General features: G+C 46.3%; 1 long non-coding RNA gene across 1 annotated transcript; it reads right to left on the minus strand.

Moving 5' to 3' along the window:
- Positions 1-291: 291 nt before the first annotated feature.
- Positions 292-5,239, minus strand: LOC105002628. Its single transcript, XR_827005.1, has 3 exons — positions 5,188-5,239; positions 3,631-3,679; positions 292-321 (listed from the first exon to the last, which is right to left on the minus strand). It is a non-coding gene; the product is annotated as an uncharacterized LOC105002628 (long non-coding RNA).
- Between the last annotated feature and the right edge of the window lie 16,681 nt (positions 5,240-21,920).

Consider the following 21,920-nt stretch of genomic DNA (forward strand, 5'->3'; position numbering starts at 1 on the left):
GTAGAGAAGAGAAGGGAGCGCGTTTGGGCCCTGGCTCTGTTTGGGATGCCAGTCCAAACTTGCAACTGAAGCAGCCTTTAAGAACCGATGGAATCTCCCCGCACCAGGATCTGTGTTCTGAGACCAGCCTTGGGGGTCTCAGGGTCCTTTTTTAATCTAAAAGTTATATATTTCTATGCATAAAAGTTATATGTTTCAAACACATTTGAAATGATAAAGAAGTAAATAGTGTAAACAGTACAATTCTCATTCATACTATCATATCCCCCCCCATCACTTACCACAGTCTTTCCAGGTTTTTCTTCATACATTTGCATTCATCTGTGCAAACATAAATATATTACATTTTATAGATGTGTACTTTTCATGCACAAAATAATATAAGTTGTGATTATTCTTCACATAAAAATATATCTTGTTCTTTCCATCCTTTTGAATGTGTGTATGTGTTCAGTCGCTCAGTTGTGTCTGACTCTTTGCAACCCTATGGACTATAACCTGCTAGGTTCCTCTGTCCATGGAATTTTCCTGGCAAGAATACTGGAGTGGGTTGTCACTTCCTCCTTCAGAGGATCTTCCCCACTCAGGGATCGAATCCATGTCTCCTGCATTGCAGGCAGAATCTTTGCTGCTGAGCCACCAGGGAAGCCCATTCTTTTGAATAGCTATGTAGAATTCAGTGATATGGATGTGACCTCCACCCTCTCTGTTTTATTTCATAATTAAATGGTTATTTTTATTTTGAAAGGGAAATACATACATGGAAAAATTCAAACAGTGCAAAGAGATGTATGTGATGCCTATCTTGTCCACTGAAATATACCTGACACCTAAAATGTTATTTGATACATAGTGACCCAGTACATGAAGGACGTCTCCCCCACTACTCCTCGACCACCACTCCCGGTCGCTTGGTTTCCTGTGTGTCCTTCTGAAGATATTCTGTGCACACACACAAGCATAGCTGTCAAGACTGTTTGTGATTTAAACCACAAGGGGGAATTCACAAGCAGTCCCTCGCTGCCCACTTTCTTCCCTCCTCCAATCTCCATGCAAATTGGCAGAGGGCAGGGCTTTGAGGGAGAGAAATAACAGTTCATGTGAGTGCTGGCGTGTGCTGGTCATCCCACATGTGAAAGATTGGGTGGAAGGAGTTGTGGCTTCGGTGTTAGGAATGTAGATTGGATGCCAGCCTCCAAGACCGACTTCATAGCTGCTTCAGGGGTAAAGGACCACACAGGGTTGTTCTACAGAAGCCATGAGAGTGTGTGTATGAAAGCCACAGACACATGGTCAGCACGCAACCAGCTGGAACAGGTGACAGGATGTCGGTGAGCTGTGCTATGTCCTGCCCTGATGTGGAGGAGTCCAGTTTTTCCAGGAAGTAGGGGAGAAGTCAAAGTTTTACTTCTCTGAAATCACATGAGCCATTAGAGCAATCTATTTTTAAACCGTGGTTTACTGCCATTAATTAGTTAATTAAGACTATATTTGAGGAGTTACCAGGCACTGGGCATTGCCCTAGATGCTTGAGATATAAAGAAGGAAAAGTTTAGGTGCCAGGATCTCTGGTTCTATTAGGAAAGAAAGACCAGCCTTTCAAACATTTGTTTCTTGAGAGCCTACTCCAGTATAAAGGATGCAGCAGTGAACAAAACAGACAAAAATGCATAGAACCTACCTTAGAAGCTCAAATAAAGGGAGATAGACACACAGAGCCTGGGAGAGGGGTCAGCTAGGTTAGCCTGAAGCTGTACATAGAGACAACACTTGAGATCAGTCTTGAAGGACAAGGGGAAATTCACAAGCAGCCCAAAGGGGAAGAGCATTTGAGTCAGAGGGAACAGCCTTTGCAAAGGCACAGAGGTGTGAAAGAGTATGGCATGTCTAAGGAATGTCTGACTGGCTGGAGGACTGAGGGGCTGGGCAGGTGAAGGGGGCATGACCAGGAGAGGAGGTTGGCAAAGTAGGTCAGGAAAGACCACAGCCCTGTATTACTCTCCTATCACACTTTGCACTTGGCGGCTTAAAACAATACACATTTATTATCTCATGGATCTTGAGATCAGAAATCTAAAATGGATCTTACTGGGCTAAAATCAAGGTGCCTGCAGGACTCTATTTCTTCTGGGGGCTCTAGGGGACAATCCATTTCCTTGACTCTTCAAGCCTCTAGAGGCTGCCTACATTTCTTGGCCTGTCGCCCCCTCTCCATCTTCAAAGCTGGCAGTGTAGCATCTCCAAATCACTTTCTCTTTTATTCTCCCTTGCTTCCCTTTTCCACATATAAGGAGCCCTGTGGTTATATTGGGTTCAGTTGGATAATCTAGGCTACTTGCCTCATCTCTGGATCCCCAGCTTCATCATAGCTGCAGCGTTCCTTTCTCCATGTTTGGGTAACTTATCACAGGTCCCAGGGCCTAGGAGGTGGACCCTGTAGGATGAGTCCTATATTCTGCCCACCCCAGGCCTTTGAATGAAACCATGTCAGAGCCTAAGACCTGGCTGAGTCATAGACGGAGCCCTGTTTGTAACACTGGGGTTTTGGAGAGCTCGTGTTGGTGGGCAGTGGGGAGGATAAGCCTAGGTCAAGAGGCTGCATCAATGGTCCGGGAGAAAGAAAGGGGCTCCAAATGAAGCAAGTGGAGTGGATAGTGGACTTGAGAGGAGATGTGGAGAACTTGGGAAAGATCTTCCTAGAAGCCTAGTGCAGGACAGAAAAGGAAGACAGGGCTGAGGGAAGATGTTTCTTGTATTTGCTTGTTGGTTGGTATTGTTTTATCTTTTAAGATAAAATGAAGTGCCTAAGTGTGATATTTTTGCTGTGGGCACCAGGCGATGAATGAGAAGGGAGATTTTGAGAAATTTAAGATCAAACTACTGCTGCTGCTGCTGCTAAGTCACTTCAATCGTGTCCGACTCTGTGTGACCCCATAGACAGCAGCCCACCAGGCTCCCCTGTCCCTGGGATTCTCCAGGCAAGAACACTGGAGTGGGTTGCCATTTCCTTCTCCAATGCATGAAAGGGAAAAGTGAAAGTGAAGTAGCTCAGTCGTGTCCGACCCTCAGCGACCCCACGGACTGCAGCCTTCCAGGCTCCTCCATCCATGGGATTTTCCAGGCAGAAATACTGGAGTGGGATGCCATTGCCTTCTCCGAAGATCAAACTAAGTAGTATGTAAATTTTAACTTGAAAACTTGTGTTTGCTGGGTCTCTCAGTTGGGGAAACTACTTCATTTTCTTTCATTCTGCCCAAAACTTCTGGGTCTAAGATAGAAATTCACTAGAGAATATTTCTAAAGAACATTCACCCAATGTCAATTTCAGAAGAGGCAAGCTCTTCCTGTATATATATATTTTAAACCTTTTTGTATTAGCTTCTTCTAAAAATTTCAGCTAATGGTAACTCCAGCTGTCCACTTTCAGGGCTATGATGACTTCGGAGTCTGATGAGCAGTTTACTTTATGAAACCACCTCTGACACTTTCCATATTAGTGGGAAGAGTTCTGGAATTGGAATTGAATACCCAGGTTCAAGTCTCAGCTCCATGCATCTGTGTGACCTTGGACAAGTCACTTATTCTTGCTTATTTTCTATGAAAGGAGAATAATAATACCTGTCCACTTACTTCATTGTGTTGTTATGAGAAAATCAGTTGCAGTAGTCCACAAAGAGCACTGTAATTGGTAAAGTGAAAGGAAAAGTGTTAGTCACTCAGTTGCGTCCGACTCTTCGCAATCCCGTGGACTGTACCCCACTAGGCTCCTCTGTCCATGGAATTCTCCAGACAAGAATACTGGAGTGGGTAGCTATTCCCTTCTTCAGAGGATCTTCCCAACTCAGGGATCAAACCCGGGTCTCCCAGGCAGATTGCAGGCAGATTCTTAACTGTCTGAGCCACCAGGGAACACCATATAATTCAGTGGACCTATTATTACTTTTTAATGCCCAGATATTTATTCTCTCATTTTTCCTGAAGATTGTATTCTAGTCCATCTATAAGAAGGGAAAGGAGCTTTGGACAAATCCAGTCTCACCTGTCCATAGGGGAGATGGAGAGGGATGTGCCATTTGCTCTTGTTCCTCTTTTCCAGAAGGGGCTCATAGAGTTCTGTGTCCTCAGGGGATACGGGCTTACAGTCCAGGCAGGGAGGGGAGAAGTGAAGTGACAATTACCACCTGTTTGGTAAGTGTTGCAGATGTTATCTGAATCTTTGGAAAGATTCTCCCAGATTCTCCCAGAATATGAAATCCGATGCTGGGGACTGGTGGTCAGGAATGGCTTCCAGGGAGGTGATCATACGCTGGGTTCAAACAGACAAACAGGTAGGCAAAGGAGGGGGGAAGTGCATTCCAAGTGGGAGAAATAGCATGTGCAAAGGCATGGTGGTTTTCAACAATAGTTTCAGGAGCCTTTGTTTCTTCTTGCTGTTCAGTTGCTAAGTCATGTCCAGCTCTTTGTGACCCCCACAGCCTGCGGCACACCCAGCTTCCCTGTCCTTCACCATCTTCCAGAGTTTGCTCAGATTCACGTCTGTTGAGTCAGTGATGCTATCTAGCCATCTTGTCCTCTGCTGTTCTCTTCTCTTCCTGCCCTCAATTTTTTCCAGCATCAGGGTCTTTTCTTGTAAGTCGACTCTTTGCATCAGGTGGCCAAAGTATTGGAACTTCAGCTTTAGGAGCCTTTGTAGGACAGCCCAATTCACAAGGCTGCTGCCAGCTCATGATTTTATCTTACGGATTTTCCAAAGCCCATCTCAGTTTGTTCTGCTCTGGCCTGACCATCCTGTAGGCTGCCTCCCCACCCTGGAGCAACTACCCCAGTTATGGAACTCCAGGAGCTTTCAGCTGGCCAGTCAACCCTGACTCCTTTTCCACAGAAGCCTGGGGTCACAGCCTCATCTCCTGGAATACATTTGCCTTGTAAAAAGCCAGCCTGCCAGGAGTTTCTCACTGAAGGCAATTTTGTTATTAGGGGAAAAAAAGCCTCTGTGTCCCCCCTCCCCCCAACCAATCCTCCTCCAACTCCCTGACATGAGCCCGCGTCATTAGTTACTGGCTTTGGCAGTTTTATTATGGAAATGACATATTGAAATACAAATTGGGATGTGTACAGTATAATTACTAATACTGCATATTCATTTCCTCCCTTTGTTACTGCTGAGTCCCCGTAAAGCCCTCTTACCAGCCACATCCCGATCCTGTGTGCAGTCGGTTCTGCTCTCTTTTCTTCTGAGGGCCAGGCTGAGAGGGGAAGCCAGCAGAGGAAGTACCTGCCTTCCCTGAGAAGGGCTATTTTTGTGACAATGCTGAGCTGACGTGGCAGCTGGGGCCTCCGACGTCCAAGGGCTTCCCAGCTCTTAACCCAGACAAACAGACCGGGCCAGACACGGGAAGTTCCAGCCAGGGGACCTTTCTAAAAAATTAAATGCAACAAAACAAACATTTTCAGGGGTACAGGGGCCGGCCGTTGTGGCTGCACTCTGACACCCTCCGGAACACCTTCCCTCCAGAACACCTTCCCTCCCTTCCCTCAGAGCTTCTCAAGAGAAGAAGGTCAAGTAAGGTGGTTAAACTGACCACCTTGTAGCCTGTCTCATCTCCCTCCATGGCCTTGGTGTCTGCCGTTCCCCAGGGGAGCAGTGTGCTGTGAAGACACCTCACTGTGACACGAGACTCTTCCCTCTGTCACTTAGCAGATGCACCATGTATGACTGCTAAGTCGCCCCAGTCGTTGTCTGACTTTGTCACCCCATGGACTGTAGCCCACCAGGATCCTCTGTTCATGGGATTCTCCAGACAAGAATACTGGAGCAGGTTGCCATGACCTTCTTCTTCCTGACCCAGGGACTGAACTTGTGTCTCTATGTCTCCTGCATTGGCAGATGGGTTCTTTATCACCAGCACCATCTGGGAAGCCCACTTTGGGCAAATTTCCTTAATCCACCCATACCTCAATGTCTCCATCTGTAAAGTGAGGCAACATGCAGTGTCCATCTCATAGAGGTGTTATGAGGATGAAATGCCTTAATACAGATAAAGCATGCAGAATAGAACTATTGTACTGTAGATTTCTTGCAGAGATGGCCTCAATTAAGCCCTTGGCTATGTGACTTTGAGAGAAGTCACAGTGGGCCCGTTTTGGGCCCCAAGAGGTCTTACCTGCTTCTGTTTTGTCAGAGCCCTGCTCCTGCCATGAGAACAAGCTCAGGCCAACCTGCTGGACGTTAAGAGACGCAGAGCTGACTTCACTTTCTCTTCCCAGCTGAGGCCCCAGGCATGGGAGAAAGCCCTGGCATGATCAGCCCGCAGATGACCCACGACTGTCCACAGAAGCATGAGTGTGGCCACCTTAGACCAGAAGAAGCACCTGGTCAAGACATAGACTTGAGCGCTATTTATTTGTTTTTTATTTTAAGCCACTGAAGTTGGAGGTGGTGTGTTATGCAGCCATAGCTAACTACTACCCATAGCAAGCTATTAGTGTACTTTTTCCCTCCTGTCATACTCCCTGTCTATATATCTTGATCTTTTGCCCATCTAGACTAAAGTCCCCAGGGACAGAGAAATAACAAGTTCCTAGGGCAAGAGCATAGACCCTGGCGTTGGACAGAGTTCAAATCCCAGGTCTGGCATTGTCAGAGACAGCACATGTGGCAAGTAGATTTTGAGCTATTACATGGGAATAATAGCGTCTATCATATGAGGTTCTAGTAGGGGTTGAATCAAGCAGTAGGTGGGAAAGACGCTGGCGCCTGGACTCTCCTTCTCTTTCCACAGGAAGCTCAATGTCTTGCACATAAAATAACATTCAATACATGATGATCAAAGTCCTAATTTTCTTAACAAGATGGAGCTTAACTGTTAAGCTCAGTTACCTGATGCTCAAAGAGAAGGCACAGGTCATAGCCCCACTTGAAGGCATAACAGGAATCTTCTCCCATTAGCCAATGATAATAATCCAAATACCAATAATAACAGAAATACATGGCATTAGCTTAGAGCTTACAAAGCACTTTCACATATATTACATTGTTGAATTTCCCAGTCACTCTGTAGAGCCCCTGAGGATCAACATTGTCCCCATTGTACAGCCTCCAAGAATATCACTGGAGTCAGTACTTTACCCTTTGATACACAGCCCAGAAGTGGCAGGACTGGGACTCCCAGGGCCCACACTGCCCCTAGTAAGCCAGTTTATTGGAACACTGAGGGCCCATGAAGGTTCCCGCTAATAGGATATTAACCTCTGCTTTCTTGTTTCCTGAACACAGATAACTTAAAATGCAATGTTCCTCATTTCCTGAAAACACAACTCAGACCTCACTTTGACTCAGCACCAAGGTTATGGGTTTTTTAGTTGAGGAACCTTTTTTCTAAGGCAAAGAACCTCTCATTGTCCTCATCACTCACTGCCAGGAAATAAAGGGACCCACAGCAGTTCTCAAGAACCATCCAAGCCAAACTCTACAGCTGACATGTGGGTGGCCAACCGATTGCACCGAGGACCCTTCTTCCATCATCACTGGAGCATCCTCTCCAGCCACCACTGGACAATGTGTCCCGGCAGCTGAAACCTTCAAGGATGAGAGTATTTCTTGAATAAAGACCATCAGCTCATTTCTAGAAGGACAGTTGGAAAGACAGGGCTACCCCTCACAGCGTCACTCAGTGCGTGCACAGAGCCCTCCCTCCCCACAGGCGGGTTGCTGTCCTCAGTGAGATCAGAGGTTGGGAGGTGGGCACAGGGGGTATGAAATGTCAGTGAAACTGTAAGATCAGTTTCTCCCTCCAAGAGCTCGAAATCCAAATGGGTCCTGGGAAATGCCCTTCTGGGGAAGCCAACTCCAGGAAATTTGTCAGAAGTTTAAAAGTTATTTGGACAAAGATATTTATAGCAGAGTGATTCAGAGTGTTAAAAGTCTAAAAATTGCCCAAATGCCCAACAAAAGAGAATTGGTTAAACAAACTTTGTTATCAAATTGATGAAATATTGCTTTACCATTAATAAGGACGATGATTAAGTTTAAGTAGATCCATGGGAAAGTACACGGGAAAATATTGCTTGTAAAACAAAAAATGCAAAACAGTTTCTGAGCAATCACACTTGTGTAAAATCATATATGCACAGTGACAATGACTACAGGAAGACATCATAAAATAAAAACAGCAGTTGTTTTAAGGTAAATGGTCATGATGGTAATTGCTTGGTCATGTAAGTTAAATATGCAGTGAGAAGTCTAGAGTCTAGCAAGAGAGACCCACATGTCTGACTTCTAGAACACTGTGTAAACACCAATTGTGAACATTAGAATTAAAGAAACGCATAGCAGTGGGGGGATTATTGTGAATTTTGGGCGGCTTAATGATGGATCCCCAGTGCTTTTGGTGTTCCCAACACACAGACCCTCAGAAATGCAAAGCCATACCACACAGCAATACCTAAAATGGGATTTCAGATACAAGGCCAACGTGCTGGGGAGAGTTTTGGAATTCAGGGAGGTCTATTTAGTGCTCTTCAAATCACATCAGTAACTTTGCTTCTCATCTGTCACTTGGAGGATAAGCCTCAACTGCATTCGAGTTTTTTTGTTCTGTTTTTTAATATAAATAGCAAGCACCGCATAAGGATAAGAAAGAACAAAGATGAGCAGCGAAAAGGTGAGCTGTGCATCCAATCTGATTCGAAGAAGCTAGATTTTACTATCAGGATGCTCAATACAGGATGTTTCTGGGGGTAAAAGGGAGGTCAGTGCATGTATCCCCTCTAAATACCTTCTCTAACCCACTGGTTAGTGCCCCAAATTGCACAGTTTGGGACTTAACTCATCTGTTCTCAAACTTTAGTCTAAGGTGAACTTCAGATGCTTGATAAATATACAGATTCCAGGGCCCCACCTTCTTGATTCAGATTACAGACTTCAGTATTTGTCAACAAGCCTGTCAAGTGATGCTAACACACATGGTCCTAGGGCTATACTTCAAAAAGCATGGAGCTAAAAGATTTTATTTTAAAATGCAAATCTTAACCCTGACTTACCACCCCACTTGCTTCCTTGAAGCCATATGGGTCATTTTCACATCTTAATGAGGAGGGAAAAGGAAGACCCCAAGGGTGTAGGATGCTGACAAAGAGGGGGTAGGTCTCCCACCCCTAGGGGAGAGGTGGAGACCAGGAAGCCAAGGCCCTTGCACCCGATTTTCCTGATGCCATCTCTGCTACCACTGGCCAATGGTGTATGACATCTACCATCTTGTTGTGAATGGATTGGGGTGTGGGAGTTTTGGAGCTCAGCCTTGGGGCAGGTACAAGAGTGGAATGGGGACTGTGGTTGTTGCCTCTTGGATCTTCTAACTTTCTCAAGGTGCTCACAGATAGAGACTGACTTTAATAATTATATTGAAATAATTTACAAAATATCCCAAGAGAGTAATAAAGTATTGCAGGAACTGGGGCAGAGAAGGGCGTGACTAATAACTCTGTGTGGGGGCGGGGGGTGGAGCTCATAGATGATTAGTTCATGGCCTATTAGTTAAGGATCAGGCACTGTATAAGACGGTAATTTCAAACTCACAACCATCCTGCAAAAGGAGGTATTGTTTTATGTGGATGAACGTATGTCTCAGGAAGATCGGCTGTATATACAGCATCGTACAGTGGTTATTTGGACACAAGTCTGTCCAACCCTGAAATGTGAGGTGTGATCTCCCCCTAGGATTCATTTGGCTGTAATCTTGGGTGAGTCATTTCCTCTCAGGTTCTTCATCATGACAACAGGGTCCGGCTCCCCGTGTGACCCCGAGGTCCTCCCAGCTCAGAGCCCCGAGGAGCCTACCAAGACGTCAAGTGGAAAACCACTGGACTTGAAGGAAAAGGAAGATCTTGCTCTCCAGGAGGGATCCTTGCCTTCCAAAGAGGAGTCCTCATGAGAGAGGACCCTGGCCCTACCTCCACCCCCTGCCAGACTTTAGGGCAATCGCTCTTAGACCCGGGTGAGAGGTGAGTATGGACGAGCTACAAAGCCAGGAATATTTCATCAAGTTGCAGCAAAACTCCCAAGGAAACAGGATGAGATTTTTTTTTTCTGGTTTCATATTTTGATCCTAATCTCTCATCTCTGTTTGAAAGTTTACTGATTCTCAGTGCAGTAGAGGATAGAGGAAGTCTTCTTTGTTAGTAGTTTAAAAAAAAAACAAAAAACATTTTTGGCTACTGGTGGCTTTAGCAGCCCACAGTGGCCACACAATAAGTGGGCTAAGAGGAACGCAGAAAGGCCGAGATCCTCTCTGGGAGGGACCACCCATCAGGCTTAGCCTCCTGGAGATCAAAGGCAAACAGAAGGAAAAATCAGCCCTGGGTGGCTTCAAACCTCTGGCTTGAGGCTGTTAGGAAAAGAAGAGATCCCCACCTCAAACCCACCCCTACCGCAACTGCTCCCTCCCCTCCAACCAAACCTCCTAAGTCACCAGAAACACTCTTTAACCCACACCTGATCCTGCCCCCAAAGTGCCTATCATAAGCTCAGAGAAAAGGACACGGAGACTGGTCCTCCCCTTCCTGGGGCAGCAGCCATGCCAGAGTCCAGGTCACAAAGAGCATCGGGGCAGCTAGAGGAACAGCCCTGGGCGTCGTCACTTCAGCTGCCTCACCCAGCAGCTGCTCGGGGGTGTGAGCCCCACCCCTTGATCCAGATTATTTCCCTCTCTCTGTGGACAAACAGCCACTCGCAGGGACCCCATATGATGCTTTGACACCCAGAACCTTAACACCAAACATTTCCCAGCTGTGGAAACAGGCAGAGCAGCTGTGGCTGATCAAACCATGAGGAGCAAAGCAAAAGACACCTCACATTTGGACCATTCCCCACACAGCTGGAGAGTAGCTTTAGCTTCTTCTACCAGTAACAGTAGCAAAGGCTTGCTATATATTTTTATATGGGTGATCTTATTTATGTCTCAAGGGCTTCCCAGTGGTGGAGAATCTGCCTGCCAATGCAGGAGATAGGTTGCATCCCTAGGTCAGGAAGATCCCCTGGAGGAGGAAATGGCAACCTGCTCCAGTATTCTTGGCTGGAAAATTCCATGGACAGAGGCTCTTGGTGGACTATAGTCCATGGGTCGCAAAGAGTCGGACATGACTAAGTACACACACACACACACATATTTATGTCCCAAATAGCCAGGTGAGGTGATTACTGGTTATTTACTTATTTTGCAGGTGAACGGATAGAGGCTTAGAAATGTTAAGAGGTAGAGACAAGACAGTCTGGTTCAAGAGCCTAAGCTCTCAACCACTATACGAAGAGGAACTCTGGATTCCTCTCAGAGTTGGGAAAAATCCATCTTGTCCTCCATTCCATGATAACCAGTTAATGGGAAGTTTTTAAAGGCACCTCTCCCTCCTGAGGGCTTCCCTGATAGCTCAGTTGGTAAAGAATACGCCTGCAATGCAGGAGACCCTGGTTCGATTCCTGGGTCGGGAAGATCCCCTGGAGAAGGGATAGGCTACTCACTCTAGTATCCTTGGGCTTCCTTTGTGGCTCAGTTGATAAAGAATTGGCTTGCAGTGCGGGAGACCTGGGTTCTATCCCTGAGTTGGAAAGATCCCCCTGGAAAAGGGAAAGGCTACCCATTCCAGTATGCTGACCTAGAGAATTGCAGGGGTTGTGAAGAGTGAACACAACTGAGCAACTTTCATTTTCACTTTTTCACTTTCTCCCTCCTGAGAAAAGAGGGAGCTCTTATTTCAGAGGTCGTGGGGCACTTGTTCATTGGGAGAGGGAGTGCGAGTGGGTGGGGAGTGGGGAGGGTGCGTGCTCAGGACACCTGGGATCAGCCACCTTGGCTTGCCAGCTGCTGCAGGCCCCTCGACCTCTGATCCCAGGCAGAGTCTAGGCCCTGGGGCCCTTTTCCTCAGCATCTGACTCTCCTCCAACATATTCTACAGCTAAATTGAGCTAGTGGGCTATTGGCTGCCAAAGTCACCTGTTTCTCCTTTGAGTCACAAACATTTTTACAAAGACCTTTCAGAGGTAAAATGGGAAGTGTTGGGGTTTTGTGACACCACAGGAAGTCTGAGGGGGAGATCTCTATCTTTTCCTCAAATCAAGCCTGGGAGGTTATCACCTTGCCTTGAGGTCCTCACATTCAAGGGTAGAAAAAATCTTGCAGGGGTGGGGGTGATTAAGTGGGGTGTGGCCATGATATGGAAACAATCTAAGCATTGTCAACAGATGAACAATAAAGAAAATATGGTGGGTAGTGTGTATACATGTACATACACACACATACTATGTTTATGTATAAATATATGCACACACATACATATATACACAATGGAATATTATTCAGCCTAAAAAAGGGGGGGTCTTCCCCGGGGGTACAGTGGATAAGAATCTGCCTGCCATTGCAGGGGACACAGGTTTGATCCCTGATCTGGGAAGATTCCACATGCCGTAGAGCAGCAAAGCCCGTGTGTCACAATTCCTGAGCCCGTGTCCTGCAGCTACAGAAAAGCCCGTGCGTCTAGAGCCTGTGCTCTGCAACAAGAGAAGCCACAAAAATTGAGAAGACGCCCATGCACGGCAATGAAGAGCAGCCCCCACTCGCCGCAACTAGAGAAAGTCTGTGTGCACCAAGGAGGGCGGAGAGCGACCAAATAAATAAGTAAAAAGGAAATCCTGCCTTTTCTGACAGCATGGATGAACCTGGAGGATATTATGCGTAGTGAAATAAGCCAGACGTAGAAAGACAAATGCTGCATGACCTCACTTATACACGGAATCTAAAGAATAGTCAAACTTAGTCACAGAGAGTAGAATGACAGTTACCAGAAGCTGGGTGATGGGAGGGATGGGGGAGATTTTGGTCAAAGGGTCCATCTTTCAGTTGTAAGATGAAGTTCTGGAGACCTAAAGTGCAGCATGGTGAATACGGTTGCTTGAAATTTGTGTTATATTCTTGAAATTTGCTGAGAGGAGACCCTAAGTGTTCACCCGCACACCCACACGCATACAAAGATAACTATGTGTTCATTAGCTTGATTGTTGTCATCATTTCACCATGTCCATATATATCAAAACATCATGTTGTACACTTTACACAATTTATAGTCGTCAATCAGACCTCAGTAAAACAGAAAGGAAAAGAAAAAGTGGCGTGTGGCCTCTGCCTCTTGCAGATACCTGAAAACATAACACGAGACGAGATCAGGAAGTTGGACTACGGAGAGCAGAAAGAGTGCTGTGGGTGTGCATCTTAAGGGGACAGTGTCAGCTTAACGTAAGTAAGACTGCTTTTTTGTTATTGTTATTATTACTCTCACAGCTGCTGTTTACTGAAGGCAGTGGCCGTGTTGAGCTTTATGCTAAGGACTCATTTCTAGGCTGCCTTAAGTAAGCTTCCTGACCGTCTGGGAAGTAGATGCCTGTAATTAATTAGTGTCCCTACACCACGGATCGGAGAAGGCAATGGCACCCCACTCCAGTACTTTTGCCTAGAAAATCCCATGGAGGGAGGAGCCTGGTAGGCTGCAGTCCATGGGGTTGCTAGAGTCGAAAACAACTGAGCGACTTCACTTTCACTTTTCCCTTTCATGCATTGGAGAAGGAAATGGCAACCCACTCCAGTGTTCTTGCCTGGAGAATCCCAGGGACCGGGAAGCCTAGTGGGCTGCCGTCCATTGGGTCGCACAGAGTCGGACACGACTGAAGTGACGCAGTAGCAGCAGCAGCAGCACACCATGGATGAGGAGTTAAGCTCAGTGAAGTTCAGTAACTGGTTGAATGTGGCTGAGTTAGCAAGTGGGAAAAGTCCCTACCCACACCTGGCTCCACGTCCACACTGTCAACCAGTAAGACCCATCTCTCCCCCACCCCATAGAGGTGATGGTATGCTCGCTATTCTCAGAGGTGTTCCAGAGATGCTGTAAATAACCTGCCTGATCGCGGGAACCACCCTAGATGTACCTTCATACCCAGCATCCCAGGCCTCACCGCAGAACCGCAGTTGAACCTCCAAGGAGGGCCCCAGGGTTTGTTTTCAGCAGACACTAAGCGAGCACTGAGAAAGTTGGACCAGATGCATCTCAGGGCTTCCAACTCGTGTGTGGACTGAGATTTTGTGGTTCTATTTTTAGGCAAGTCTTTCCTGAATCAAAGTGTCAGACTTTCTGGCACCTTCTAATGGCTCTAGGGCACCTGAGCTGTCTTCAGAGCCGCCCTGATGCCCCAGAGATATGAGGAACAGGGCTGGGAGGATCCCTGGGAGCCAGCAGAAAGCAGAGGGAAGCCACATTTGCCAAGTGGGAGGCGGGTGGGGGAGGTGAGGGGGAGGTGAGGGAGAGACATCCTTTCACTTCCAGCTCCAAGGGGGATTCTTGATTCTTTCCACCCTGAGGCCAACAGTTAGGAGCCTGTTCTGCCTGTAATGGCTCCCTTGCAGACAAGTTATGCCTTATCTGAAAGCGTGGAGGGAGGAAGAGAGTTTTCCTTGGACGGTTTTCCCAACTACTTCGGTGGGATGGAAAATGGCTTTGGAGAGATGAGAAGTCCTGTTTCTAGGAGTCTCTGAGTGACCAAAATGATGGATGGGGATGCTTGCCGAGCCTCCCCATAGGCAGCCTCTCTGTTAACCCTCATGAGAATCTCAGGAAGTAAGTACCATGACTGCTCGCATTTTACAGACCAGTTAATAAGCTTGGAGAGTGAGATTGCTTGTCCCCAGCCCCACAGTGACCAACAGAGCCTTCAGATCTCAGTGAGGGGGGTACTGTACTTTCCTGGTGGCTCAGACAGTAGAGAATCTGCCTGCAACGCAGGAGACCCAGGCTTGATCCCTGAGTGCGGAAAATTCCTGGGAGAAGGAGATGGCTACCCACTCCAGCATTCTGGCCTGGAGAATTCCTTGGACAGAGGAGCCTGCTGGGCTACAGTCCATGGGGTCACAAAGAGTCAGACACAACTGAGCGACTAACACAACCACCATGCCACATGTGGCCTCTCAAGCCCCCAGAGAACTTCAGTGTTTCTTAACCTACTTTTGGATCACTGACTTTGGAAGACTTGCCCTTTTGTCATCATAGCTAATGATCAGTAATCTTTACTGTGGCCCGAGTACTCTTCTAGGTGCTTTGCATGTACTGATTCATTTCATCCTAGCAACAACTCTATAGGGTATACCCATTTAACAGATGAGAAAACAGAGCCTCAGAGAGGTTGAGTAACTGTGTCAATGCTTGTAAACTGGGATGGCCAGACTTCAAATTCATTGAGTTTGACCCTGAATTATAATAATCTACACCATTAACTATTATTCTATTCTGCCTTACTCCAAAGAGTAAGCAGAGAGAGCCTGCCTGAATTACTCCTTTCCCCCCTCAATACACATAAAACTGTGTACTTAATTTTAGGGAATATAAGATAAGGCTCTTCTGAAATCCTCTTTTGGGGACCAATTCTAGGTTAACAATGACTATGGATGAATTAAAAAAAAAAAAAGCAAAGCTTAAAACAAAGATGCTCCTTTATCCATCTAGGAAGACCATGTGCTAGAGTGGGGAAGCACAGGCCTGGTGTCTTCCTCCAGGCTGCCCTGCAGCTCTCTTTCCCCTTCACCAATCCTAGATCCTGGCATCTACCCCAAGGCAGATGAAAAGGTCAGCTCTAGCCACTCCTTCTTCTGAGAGCCCATGCTATTGGGCAACTCCATCTCTCACCAGTCCCCTTGTCCAGAAACTGCTGAGCCTACATTTGCCTTCCTGGGAGGGGAAGAGCCAGTGGTCAAGTCCAGGAGGGTGGGGCAAGTAAGGAAGTGCTCTAACTAGATCACAGGTGTCTTAAATTTTAGTTTACAGCAGAATCAACTCTTCAAACGCAGATTCCTGGACCCCACCCAAGATTCTGATTGAAACCACCAGAGATGTTTTTAATAAAGGCCTTGAGTATTTCTGATGAGAGGGCCCAGTGACCAAGACTCTGATCCAGGTCAGAGTCCATATTATCCCTGCTGTTGGAAGCTGTAGTTGAGAGAAGGACTCTCAGTTAACTCTACTCACGCTTGGAGCAGGCTAGGAGCTCCTGGGTTTGAACACTGAGCAGCAAAGGAAGGAAGGGGCAGTCCTGGGTCTTCTTCCTGGTACTGCCGCCCTGACTCCTCTCCTGACATCAGTCACTCCCTGGTCCTCCCTCCGCAACTGCTTCCAGTTGCTGGGCTCACCAGGCCTCCTCGCAGGTCTCTGCTCTGAAAGTTACTGAGGGATACAAGGCTGAATTTGATAGGAGGAGACATAGTTCCTGGCCTTAAGGGACCAGAGTCTAGTTGAGAAGGTGAATAAGTCAAGCGAGAAATGTCAGTGAACCTGGGGCATTTGAAATCAAGGGACTCTGGGAGCCAGAGCCCAGCCCAGCCCAGGGGCAAGACGGCTGAGTGTTGGAGAAGGGAGGTGATTCCCAGCGAGAGGCTGCAGTGAACGCTGGTTGAGGGTGTAGAGGTAAACACTGGGGACCTGGGAAGTAGGGTAACTGACTCGTGTTTTCTGGGGAGAGAGGCAGTTCCCAGGATGCAGAACTTTCAGTGGAAAGTCCTGCAAGTGCTTGCTCAGTTGTGTCTGATTCTTTGAGACCCCATGTTCTGTAGTCTGCCAGGCTCCTCTGTCCAGGGGATTCTCCAGGCAAGAATACGGGAGTGGGTTGCCAGCCCTTCCTCCAGGGGATCTTCCCCACTCAGGGATCAAACCCGAGTCTCATTACGTCTCCTGCATTGCAGGCAGATTCTCTACCACTGAGCCACCTGCAAAGTCCTGGGCAGACCCTATAGGGAAGGCAGGCTGAGGTCACCTTCGGAAGGTCCCAAGCGCTTCCCGAAGGCACACAAGAGCCCACCTGGATTTTTCAAGACACTAGGCTCTGCCTGTCCAGGGAGGAAGTGAAAGAAAGCTGGGGTATCTGGAGATTTGGGAACCCCCTTCTGAATACTCTAGGCTTTTTTACAAACCTTGAAACATCCCTTGAAAGATTTAGAGGCTTAACCAGTTCACCTCAAGTTTCAAGCAAACAGATGAGTTACACTCCAAGAAGTAGGAGGAGGAGCAGTGACTACATTAGTTCTTAATTGAGCTCTTACCATGCATCAGGACTGTGATAAGGGTCTAATAGAGACTGCCTCATTTAATCCCCGTAACTTCCTGGTGAGGCAGATTTCATTACCCCCCATTAGACAGATGAGAAGAAAGAGGCACAAAGAGAGCAGATCCTGCTCAAAGCCACACAGCTGGTTAAGGGCTCAGTTGGGACTTGGAAAAAGCACACCTTAATAAAGGAATAAATAAAGATCCACAGGATGTTTGCTCTAATTGGTCAGTGCGAAACACTTCAACGTTTTAAACAATACTCCCCCATCACATAGAACCAGAAAAAAGAAAAGACTTGGGCCAAGTCACTGCAGTTTTAAAAAAGGACAATCCAATAGCTAGAGACATCAAAGTGAGTCTTCGGAGTTTAAGCTGCATTCTGAATGTCTAAGTTGAAGCAAGAAGCGAGAGCTTCAACAAACCTGTTTTCCCAGACAGAAAGGTGCTTTCTGGTCGGGGAGGATAAGCAGCATTTGAAAAAGGAATGAAAGAATGGTTGCATTTCTGGAGCCTGGTGAATAACAAAGAGGGCCTCTGTCATTATTCGGGTCCGGCAAGGTGACACTGCTAATCCTAAAATCTATTCCACAATCGCTCCGCCAGTGAGAGGCCGCTGTCCCCGCAGCCCTCACCAGAGTCACACAGGCTGAGTCAGAAGATGAGGGCACCCCTCACCTGATTTTTCCTTTCATCTGCTCTATGGCAGTATTTTTCAAACTTTCCTACCACAACCCACAGTGAGAAACACGTTTGCTGGCATAACCCAGCATGGGCATATGTGTACATGTGTTTCAGGAAAAGAAAAAAAAAAAATCTGTCTTAAATGCAGTGTGCTCTTATTTTCCATTCAAGTCAAATTCATTTTTTTTGAGCTGGTTGTGTACAAGCGCTAAGTCACTTCAGCTGTGTCTGACTCTCTGCATCCCTACGGACTGTAGCCCGCCAGGCTCCTCTATCCATGGAATTCTCCAGGCAAGAAAACTGGAGTGGGTTGCCATGCCCTCCTCAAGGGGATCTTCCTGACCCAGGGATTGCAACTGGCTAAATTGATTTCACTGCCTACTAATGGTTTATGATCCACAGTTTGAAAAAATAAAACTACTTCATACTGTGAGCAGGGCCAGGGCAACTGAATAGGGGGTGTTAATGATAAGAATTTATATTGCGGTCATTATCTCTACCATTGTGTCTATGAATAGTGTTTTGTGTTTACCCTGCTTTTATCTAAACAGAGTTTGTCAAACTGTGTTCCATGGATTACCTTTATTCCAGGAGGTTTTAAAGTTGTTTTCCTCCAAAGTGGTGCTGTGGTCAGAAGAGTTTGGGACATGATACATACTGTAGCCACACCCAAATGTCACAATGCAGTTGGCATTTTCAAGGCTCTGAGAAGGTCTGCAGTGAAAGACTTGATTACCTCTGTTAACCAGGCAAGGTCTCCCCTAGACCTTTTTCTTTAACCACAAAGAGCCCATGTTCCTTCCTGGAGTGCTGGTGTCCTCAGAAACCAGTCAGGGTCTGGGGGCATCACACTCTCCTTTGTGACCTCACTCTGTCCCTAGGAAGCCAGTATTATTGGGATGCGGTTGGAACAGGCAGTTCACCTACTTGTCTGATTTCACATATCAAGTTGGTGCAGAGCTGGGCCAAAGCCAGACCTCCTGACACAATCAGATAGGGGAGCCCTTGGACAGCCCCACGGCTCCTGACGGGCTACTTTCCCAAAGGGTCACCAGTGGAAGGGTGCCGAGTGTCCCAGGAATTCAAAGCTCAGCCTGTAGAACCTTGAGCTGCTCAAATTCCCTGAGTAACAGGAGCTGAAAATCAGGGCAGTGGAAGTGTTAGTTGCTCCATCATGCCTGACTCTTTGTGACGCCATGGACTGTAGCCTGCCAGTCTCCTCTGTCCACGGAATTCTCCAGGCAAGAATACTGGAGTGGGTAGCCATTCCCTTCTCCAGGGGGTCTTCCTGACCCACATATGAAACCCAGTTCTCCCGCACTGGCAGGAAGATTCTTCACCAATCAGCCACCAGGGAAGCCCAAAAGTCAGGACAGTGGGTGGCTATTTTGTCTTCATAATTGGTACGTGAGTTTCTTAACCCCTATTGAGGGGTAGAGAGAAGGCAATGACAAGGCCCCCATCCCTTTCTAGTCTCCAGGGTAAAATGAACATATTCTGTACCCTGTCTGCACCTTACTTTTTAACTTAATGATGGATCTTGGAAATTGCTCCCTTTTAGAACACAAAGAGTTTTCTGACTCTTTTGTACTCTCTCTACATTATGGCCCTGCATAGATGCATCATAATGTATTTAACTAGCCTCCCACTGATGAACATGGATCACTTCCAGTGCTTTCTATGAGAAACAATACTGCAGTGAGTAATCATATACCTAAGTTGTGCACACCTGTGCGTGTGTACGTAGGCTGAGTCCTAGGAGTGGAACTGCTGAGTCAAGGCACTTTCGCTTCCTTAGGTGGTGCTGGGGGCTGCCTTGAGACTCTGCTCTGGCAGGGCAATCCCAGTCGGAGACTTGGGGTTTCCCTTTCTCATTTGTTGTTTCATCTTGACTGATTTCAGGTATTAAAACTGGACTCAGGAAACGTAGAGGATAGTTCTGCCCTGTCTTAAACCAGGTGTATGATCTTAGATCAGTCACATGCCTAACCCAAATCTTTCCCCTCTGTTGTAAAATCAAGGCATTAGAACACATGATATGAAGGTCTACCAGCTCCTTATTCTTTGTGACTCTGGTAGGTGTTCTTGCTGAATTTCTCAGGGATGTGTCAGGGCAGCAATAAACTGTTCTTACCCCCTTGTCTTACCTCCATTCTAAACACATGTCTCATTTATGAAATGACGGGTTAGGATCAGGTCTTTTGGTCTTATTCTTTAGGAAAGGCTGTGTGGCTTGTCTCTGTTATCTCTTTCCACAAAAATAGGATCTTCATGTGCCTGGGGATGTTGTAGATTTCACTCACTGCTGAATCCCAATGTCTAGAGCAACACTGTTCAATAAAAATATAATGTGAAAAGACAACATTGACATACCATGAAAGAAAGAAAGTGAAGTCGTTCAGTCATGTCCAACTCTTTGCAACCCCATGGACTGTAGCCTACCAGGCTCCTCCGTCCATGGGATTTTCCAGGCAAGAATACTTGAGTGGGTTGCCATTTCCTTCTCCAGGAGATCTTCCCAACCCGGGGACTGAACCCAGGTCTCCCACATTGTAGGCAGACGCTTTACCATCTGAGCCACCAGGGAAGTCTGGTGGAAGACATACCATGACACGTCTACTAGAATGGTGAAAATAGAAACTGAAACACCAAATGCTGGTGACATTGCTGTTGGGAATGCAAAATGGTGCAGCCACTTTAGAAGACAGTTTGGTGGTCTCTTACAAAACTAAACATACTCACACCATGTGATCCAGCAATCATGTTCCTTAGTATTTACTCAAAGGAGGTGAAAGCTTCAGTCAATACAAAAACCTTCATAAGGATATTTATAGTAGCTTTATTCATAATTGCCAAAACTTGGAAACAACTAAGATGTCCTTTAGTAGATAAATGGATATGTAAACAGCAGGACATACAGACAATGGAATATTATTCAGTGCTAACAAGAAATGAACTATTGAGCCATGAAAAGACATTGGGGAATCTTTAAATGCATATTACTAAGTGGAAGAAGACAATTTGCAAAGGTTACTGTATGATTTCAAATATGACATTCTGGAAAAGGCGAAATATGGAGACAGTAGGAAAATCAGTGGTTGCCACTGGTGAGGGGGTGGGAAGGATGACTAGGTGAAGCACAGAGGACTTTTAGGGCAGTGAAAGCATTCTGTATAATACCATGATGGGGAATACATGTCATTATGCATTTGTCAAAGCTGATAGAATGTACCACACCAAGAGTGAATTAAACCTACCTGTAAACTATAGATTTGGGGTGACAAAGGTCATACAGTCAAAGCTGTGGTTTTTCCAGTAGACATGTACGGATGTGAGAGTTGGATCATAAGGATGGCTGAGGGCAAAGAATTGATGCTTTTGAACTGTGGTGCTGGAGAAGACTCTTGAGAGTCCCTTGGACTGCAAGGAGATCACACCAGTCAATCCTAAAGGAGATCAATCCTGAAAACTCATTGGAAGGACTGATGCTGAAGCTCCAATACTTTGGCCACCTGATGTGAAGAGCTGATTCACTGGAAAAGACCCTGATGCCGGGAATGATTGAGGGTGAGAGGAGAAGAGGGCAACAAAGAATGAGATGGTTGTGTGACATCACTGACTCAGTGGACATGAGTCTGAGCAAACTCCGGGACATAGTGAAGGACAGGGAAGCCTGGAGTACTGCAGTCCTTGGGGGTCACAAAGAGTCGAATGTGACTTAACAACTGAAAAATAGCAGCAACAGTGAGTTATCTATGTGAGTTCATCAGTTTTAACAAAGGCACCATTCTGATTGGGATATTTGTAGTGGGACTGGCTGTGGGTATGTGGGGACATGGAGTACATGGGAACTCTCTGTACCTTCTGTTCAATTTTACTGTGAACCTAAGACTGCTCTAAAAATAAAGTCTATTAAAAATGTGAGTCATGTATATATGTTTCCATTAAAATTAAGAAATAATTCACAGAACATAAAATTCATTCCTTTTGAGGGGTCAATTCAGCGGTTTTTAGTAAATTCAAAAGGTGTAGCCATCACCCCTATCTAATTCTAAAACGTTTTCATCGTCCCCAAAAGGTTTGAAATTCCATATCTATAAGCAGATAGT

This window comes from Bison bison, unplaced genomic scaffold, assembly GCF_000754665.1.
Source record: "Bison bison bison isolate TAMUID 2011002044 unplaced genomic scaffold, Bison_UMD1.0 scf7180017864456, whole genome shotgun sequence".
Taxonomy (NCBI): domain Eukaryota; kingdom Metazoa; phylum Chordata; class Mammalia; order Artiodactyla; family Bovidae; genus Bison; species Bison bison.